Source organism: Penaeus japonicus, unplaced genomic scaffold (assembly GCF_977035675.1).
Source record: "Penaeus japonicus unplaced genomic scaffold, GWHDUDI00000001_assembly GWHDUDI00000017, whole genome shotgun sequence".
Classification (NCBI taxonomy): Eukaryota; Metazoa; Arthropoda; class Malacostraca; order Decapoda; family Penaeidae; genus Penaeus; species Penaeus japonicus.
The window spans coordinates 7,111,277-7,119,984 of record NW_028234419.1 but is presented as its reverse complement, the minus strand read 5'-3'; positions in this window follow the sequence as shown (position 1 = coordinate 7,119,984).

Below are 8,708 nucleotides of genomic sequence, written 5' to 3'. Positions count from 1 at the left end.
CATTTTGTAGAATCGTGGTTAGATATTTTGTCATGTTTCATACATACACCCATAAAAAATAGTTTGCAATAATGATTTCCCCCTTATCATAAACACTACACACACACACACATATAAAATTTTTCCCTACAGCTAAGGGGAATCCCTTCATGAACATTTTCGCCGCCCCCCTATGAAGTGATCGGACCGACAAACGAGAACTACCCTGCGCCCTATCCTCCATTGACGGGGACAACTAAAAGTCCGAGTTCGGCCTTCGTCCTTCTCCCCGTACCCCACAGAACCCCGGGCCCCCCCCAAGTAAACAAGTGCCCCCTCCGTGTTCCGGGAAGGGAGCCCGACTTCTCTACTTTCAATGTATTTCCCATACAGCGGGAATGGGTCAAATCGGGAAAAATAACATTTCCCCCCTATATTTCTTTTAAACAAGTCAAAGGTATCCTTATAAGGGAAGTATAATTGGAACTTACAACATGAAACATTATCCCCGGGAGAAGAAATTGTTTATAAGACGACAAAAATTTTGGAAAGTAAAATCGCACTACACTAACGCTGGGGAGGATTATTAAATCGCCCAAGTTGGGGAAATAATTTTTGATGATTTTTTTTTTTTTAGGTCATATTAACTAATAAAATAAAACTCAGCAAAACTATTTCTTTAAGGGTGTCAAAAATGCATCAACAAATTTCCAAAAATGACGTTTATTGTATCAAACTTTTTAAACAAAACGTGACAAAAACACAAAAACTGAACAAAATTGAAACCTTTTGAAATGGGGGGTATGTGTTTTACAAACATCCACATATTTTTGGGCCCCCGTTGGTATAAAGGGGGAAAAAAAAAAGGATTTCAGCCACGGGGGAAAGGGAAACTTAGGGGTCATAAAAAAGCCATATTATTTACCAATTTTTAAAAAAACTAAAAAGTACACCCTCTGTGGGCGAAAAGAGGGAAAGGAGGGAGTTAGACAGTGGGTTAAATAAAACGCCATCTGTGAAAAACAAAGGCCGCGCCATAAAAACTTTTGGGGTAAAACACTCCACCAGATGGTTATAAAGGAAGGTGTTGAGGGTTTTCTGAGTAGCAGAACCCCGTACACCCAAAGAGGCCAATAACGACATTTTCCACAAGTGTTTTTAATGATAAAAAAATTTAAACAAAAACACACACACACACACACCCCCAACGACACCACACCCCCAAACACACATATTTAAATATATTATATATTAAAAATAAAAAACCTATACATACAAATATGTATATATATATTTTAAATATAATATATATTTTTAATAAAAAATAATAATATGTAAAACATTTTTTAAAATTATTTTTAAAGATATTTTTATATAAATATATAAAATATTTATATTTATATATAAATATATATGTATAAAATATAATATATAAATATGATATAAATAATAAAATTTATATATAAATATAAATTATTTTAAAATATATAAAACATGAAAATTTTAAGTATGTATATATGTATAAAAAAAATACAAATTTTATTTTAAAATATTTAAATATATATATAAAAATATAGAAAAATTTTCAAAATATGTATTATGAAAATTACTCTTTTATTTATAAAAATTCATTAAAATGTGTGATTGTTCATAATCAGTGGTTGTTCTTGTGTGCATATGGGGTGTATTTTTTGTGTGTATTTTATAAAAATTTTTGTGGGTTTTTGGGTGAAAGTATGTGTGGGGGAATTTTAAAAGGTATGTTTGAATGTGGCGTTAAGAATGCACCAAAGTGAATATATGTAAACAAAAAAAATCTGTAATGCCCTTTTTCCCCCCTCACCTGTCCACCCCTAACTCATAGTCTATTCCCAAAAACAACAAAAAAAAAATATACTTACATAAATACACTAGGTATACAGTGGGGAAAAAAAACACGTACGCCGTGGCTTCATCATCTTCTTCGTAATAGCAGTGTCATGCCAAATACATTACATGCAACATTAAAATTAAGCACGACCGTAACGGTTAAACACACACACACAAGAACGCGAATATAGTATGTGATGCAAGCAGCGCGTTGTGGACTGCGTTCAGACTTGTGGCTCAACTTTTTCCTTTACGCCTTGATTTAGTTCGAAGATTCGGATTATTGATTATTATAGCATTACAATTAATTTGTTGTTAACATTACCATTAGTTCCCTAATCACCCCTTATCCATTTGCATTTCTGTATCATATCATAAGTAATTATTTTGCCTTTATGCTGTCGCGTTAAGTCATCGACGCCTCAATAAGCGATTTTTAATTCGATGACATCATGATCATATCATCGCTGTTATTATTCGTCTTTGCTATATGTATTATAGTTGGCGACATTGTCATCACTGATCCATCAGTCGTCATTTTGTTGTAAGTAGACGTTAACATCGCTTACATGTCTTACTCATCATTACATAGTATCATGTAGTGCATCATTTTTTGTTTGTTTATCACATGCAGCTGCATTAGATCATGTAGTTATTATGCACGATGCTATATATTGAGTATGCCACTAGAAATCATGTATTCTTCGTATGTATTAGTTAATGATCGTTTAATAATAGAAGATAAGTCAGGTTATAGTAAAAGGTAGCTTATACAGAATATCAATCACTGACTGAATTCATTTACTATTTCCGTGGATTGCATAATGTAAGCACGATCATTGTTTTATTATTACAGAAAAGGCGGACATATCATCAGTCGTCTATGTGTCCTTATCAGTTATTCATTATCTAAGCACGTTCACCATCATGTTATCTATCATGTTTATTAGGCATAGATGTATGTATGCATCGATCGTATCAATTCGATCAATTATTTTATATGATGCAGTATGATGAGAAAGTAAGTGTAGATGAGCATAGACATGAGTAGATGATGACACACTAGATAGAGTAGTATGATAGTAAAGAGTATACATGATATATAGAGAGCTACAGTAGAGATAGAGCTAGTATATATAAATATAGTTTGCGCAGTAGTATGATGTATGAGTATAGTAGACGAGCATGCACGATATATCGTAGAAGATAGATAGTAATCATATAAATAGTATTATGATATAGTAATATTATAACTATATAGATCGTATACTATATGAATATGCGAACAGACACAACATATATATAAGCATATATATGTATAAGTATAGATTTGCATAGTATATATATATATATATATATATAAATATATATATATATATATGTATAAATTAATACACACACACACACATATAATTATAACACTATAGTACATAAATATATATATAATTATATAGAATATATAATAATATAAAAATATATATATATATATATTATATAAATACAACACACACACACACATAATATATAAACATATATATTACATATATATATAATATATTATAACATATATATTATATATAAATATAAACAATAATATATATATACCAATGTGTGTATGTGTGTGTACAATCCATCATGAAATTACTTGTTTGAAATTAGTGTAAGGCACTCGCAATGAAAAGGACCTTTTTTTATAGCTGATTTTATTCAATGGGTATGGTATTCACCATATATCAACACTTCCCTAAGATTTTACCATGCCTATGGCTGTGTAAGGAGGCAAGATGAACCCTCCCTGATTTTGTTTTCGTGACAACGAGAGGGGTCAAGCACCCGATGTTTCATGAAAGGCTGAACCACAACGCCTGTAATATCTATCAGAGAGACTTTGGGAACGGGAGAAGTTGAAGTGCGATAAGTCAGAGTTGTAGCCGAAGTTGCTATCCGTTGCAGAGTAGCTGGCAAGCGAAGTTCTCGAGAGTCAGTGTCCAGAATCCAACTAGGGAGTCAATCCAGGCTGGAAAAGGGAAAATCGTGTCTTTTTTTTATACCAAATTAGAACATTTCTTTTGCAAAAATCATTTATGCATATTTTGTTTTATGTCTATTTGTATTACTTACCATTAATACATCCACATGCTTCGTAGTCCGTCCCTGAAAGATGAGTTCTCCGAAAGGATTTGGCAGAATCTGCCATTGCGAGTGATTGCACTCCCTTGGCGTTCAACCACCAGTGACTTTGCCCGTGAACCTGGTTCCATCTGCTAATATTTATTTATATATTTTATGACTTTATTTTAAAAACTCATGAAAATGCATACATGCAAGAAACAATAAAACGAAAGGTTCCATCTGCGATTTGTTTTTTTTTTTTTTTGTTTTTTTTTTTATTTTTTTTTTTTTTTTTTTTTTTATTTTTTGTTTTTTTTTTTTTTTTTGTAACTAAGTAAATACGCATTACCAAGTGTGCACGGGCAAAAATATATGGGTAACTTAAAACTAGTTTGCAACTATAAAAACACTTACCGAAGCTATATTCATCATTGCGGACACACTGCTGATCAGTTGGTATGGGTTGTTCGTACTGGCATTTCATTCCATACCATCCAGCATACATAATTATTACCAAAAAATGCAGTAATATATGTTTTGCACAATTTGAAAAAAAAAAGAATACACGTTCCATTAATGTTAAGACTATCATATGTCCAATAAACTTATTTCCGAATGATTAGCGTTTTTGATTGGTCATAGAGGATTTCCACCTCAACAGCAGGACATTTCCCTCCGGCACGACGAAATCGGGGGATTTTTGTCGGCAGCAGTCGAACGCACGAGAGCAAAGGAACAGCAACAGCGAAGTCTTCATGGTGTTCTTGCTATGCCAGTGAGCCAGAGGAAGCGACGGATGCTTCTTTATATAGAAAATGTGGTCGTAACGTTGCCACAAGACCTATGTATATATATATTCTAATTACAAATGGCCAATCTAAAGGAAAAATACATTACCACTTTTTGTTTTCCGTAAATAACTCCGTGAAGTGCTAATCTAGAGGCATTGTGGCATTAAGGACAATCCAAGAACAGATATAAAAATGTTTGCATAGTAAAGTCTAACGACGACCTTTGTGATCTTCGAAGCCACCTCCTCCATCTTTGTATTGCTTAAGCTTCAAGAACATAAAGCCATAGAGAAACTTGCGTCAGAATCACACAGTAATAAAGGGGGGATGCCATCAGTTGAACGCACTCGTTGCTCTCTGCTTGCCCTCGTGGCTGTTGTTGCAGCTGCCGACGGTACTTCTCCCAGACTTCGTAGTTCCTGAAACTGTGCAAAAGTGGCTTAATCAAGACAACTGCGACACATGGGGGGGGGGGGACCTCGACTCTTCCGAAGGGTAAAGTGGGCTGTGCAGTACTTAGTTCTGAATGATATCCTTCTTTGTTATCTTTATTTAAATACTCATATTATCTCAAAGGTTGATACCAAGAGTCAATCCCCAACAGTATTCCGGACGGTGTACCAAACCCAATCATCGTAATGCCTACCAACCATACACTCGCTGCATCCTCCACTCCAACTACGATTATTTTCGACTTCCGACTACGGCTTCAAGTGACCAACAGCCGGATGCAGACCCAACAACGAGTACCTGATACTGCAGGGGAAGATCTAACCCCACCAATGGACTTCCCAAGCGCCCAAGACCCATGCTCATTTGATTTCCCTACTGGTACTGGGTACCATTTTCCCCCATATTGGTTTCAAAAGCATATTTTGTTTATAGATATTCATCATATATAAATATAGTATATATAATATATATAGTAAATATATCTATGTAATATATGTATATATGTTTATATATATTTCTTTGTAACTAAGAATCTCCTTTCATGAACAGTTTCCGTTCCTCGGCCGCTTCCCTATGAAGTGCATCGAGACAACCGACTACGACAACTCCAGACGCAGCTTCTATTCCGCTGCATTGACGGGACAACTACATGTCCGAGTTCGCCCGAGCAACGTCCTTCATACGCCCGTACTCCCACAGAACCACCGGCCGGACCGCCCGCAAGTGACAAGTGCGCCTTTCCAACGCGTGTTCCGCAGAGTAACTGGATTCGACTTCCTCTAGCTTTCATGTAGTCCTCATACAGCCCGAATTGTGTATAACAGGGCATAAAAGCTTATACCAAAGCTGCAAAATAATGAAAAAGAATATGCCTTTGATGTTAATATCCTGGAAAAACAAGAAGCACCATACCATATATGCAACACTCCCATGTAACAAACAAAACGTAAAAATTCAAGAACAACCTCACACGCAGGCATGTTAACCGATATAAGTATGTACTTGTTACAACACTGCATAGCGAATAAAAAAATTGGATATGTATTCAGTAACTTCATGGTGCTACTGATACAGATGTGTTTAATTGCATGTAGCATGTGGCTTACACAAAATACAAGCTATTATCGTCGAGCCCCGCCGCTCTCTCATTCTCGTACTCTCGTCTCATCTCACACTCACCTCTCCGCCCTCATCTCTCTCTCTCTCTCTCTGCTCTATAATATATATAGTATATAGATATATATATACTATACAATATATATATATATATATATATATATATACATAATATATATATATATATATATATATAAATATAGACAAGAACACTATGTACCAACACTCCAATCACATGAATGTATATATACATATATGCACATATACATATATCTTTATATCCATACATGAAAAATACATATATTCATACATATGTATATGCGTACATCTTCTATACGTTAAAGAACATATAAAACTAAAGAGAGAGATAGATATGATCGATAGATAGATATAGCAGATAGAAATTGTGTGTGCGGAGAAAGAAAACAATAGAATGAGAGAGAGAGACAGAGAAACACACCACTACATCACACTCATATATATGTGTGGTTGACATCATTCTATATATTGTATATATACAGAGAACTGAACAGATTAGATAGTCTGCCACACATGCAATACACGCACATCACACGTATATATATTAATATATATATTTATATATATATATGATATATAATTATATATATTATAGAAATCAAATATATATATAATGCATCATGTATATGTATGAATATATATACTAAACGTGTTTCTATAAAATATATATTATATATATATATATATCAGCACTAACATATATATATAATATATATATATATTATATAGCATACATATATATGATATACACACACATACACACACACACACATTGATAAATATGTATATAAATACATATATATTTGTAAATACATATAAGCACAATATACAATTGCATTTATATCCGTAGCAGCATGCATAAACACATACACAACACATATATGTATATTATATATGTAATATCATACATACATGTAATGCTACATATGTTATGTGTGAGTGTTGGTGATTGAGGTACTGTTTTATGTTGGCTGTGTATGCGCGTGGCACGGTGCCCATTGTACAAGTTACTGACACAAAAAATGCAAAAACGAGTATCATTCATCCTAAGAACGAAATCACAACATAGAACATTTATATATACATGTATATACGTATATATATTATAAATATATATATATATATATATATAAATATACATATCATAGTATATGTATATAATATACATAATATGTATAAACTACACATAATAATGTATATATTAAAATATAAATATATATATATAAATAAATATATAAATGTATATCTATATATACAAATATATATATGGTGTGATGTGTATATATGGATACATACACACATATAAGTGTGCGTATTTGTTGTATGTTTTTTTCATTTTTTTTATCAGTTTATTGAATTATACAGACAACACATTTGATTAATGTATTTAATTTATCAATCAATTTTAGGGTTATGTACAACTTATAAGTTTAGGCCACTCATTCAAATCTTGTGAAAGTATCACATTTAAAATACAGAACAACTTTGGTATCGGTTAGGAATTCAATCTCAGTAAAAAAAATATAAATGGCTGTAGTACTAGAATTTATTTCATGAAGTATGATATACAATCATGATATGCGCTTACTAAATTTACCAATTCCCTACTAGCTCGTTTTAAAGAATATAGTTAACTCTATTAGCACAATATATGATTATCTATATTGAACTACTTTTGACTCAAGTTCGGTATTCAATCCCGATAATGAAAAAGAAAAAAACTGTAATACGCCTTTTATTTCACGACATGTGATAGGCATTCGAATCGGGCGCTATACCTACCAGACCTATACCTGTTTTGTATGGGCAAGAATAACCCTGAGTTGTATTCGTGAAACGAGGAGGGGGTCAACACCGATTATTCATAAGGCGTATTCACAACGCCTGTAATTACCGATCAGGGAGACTTGGGGGAAAGGGAGAAGATGAAGGGCGAAGTCAGAGTAGTAGCCGAAGTTACATCCAGTGGCAGGAGTAATGTCAAGCGAAGTTCTCGTAGTCAGTGTCCCGAATCACGTAGGAGGCAATCCAGCTGGTAAGGGAAAATCCCATATAGTTTTTCATCACCATAAAGACATATTCCTTTTGGCAGATATCAGTTACTGGCGAAATTTGTTTACATCTATTTGAGTACTTATCATTAATACTCACATGCTTTTGTAGTCCACGGAAGATGAGGTTCTCCGAAAGGATTTGGGGCAAAGAATCTGGCCCATTGCGTGTTGATTGGCACTCCTCCTTGGCGTCAACACCAGTGACCTGGCAGTGAATCTTGGGTTCCCCATCATGAATGCATTTTGTTTGAGTATATTTCGTTATAAACGAACAATTAATAAATACTTACATATC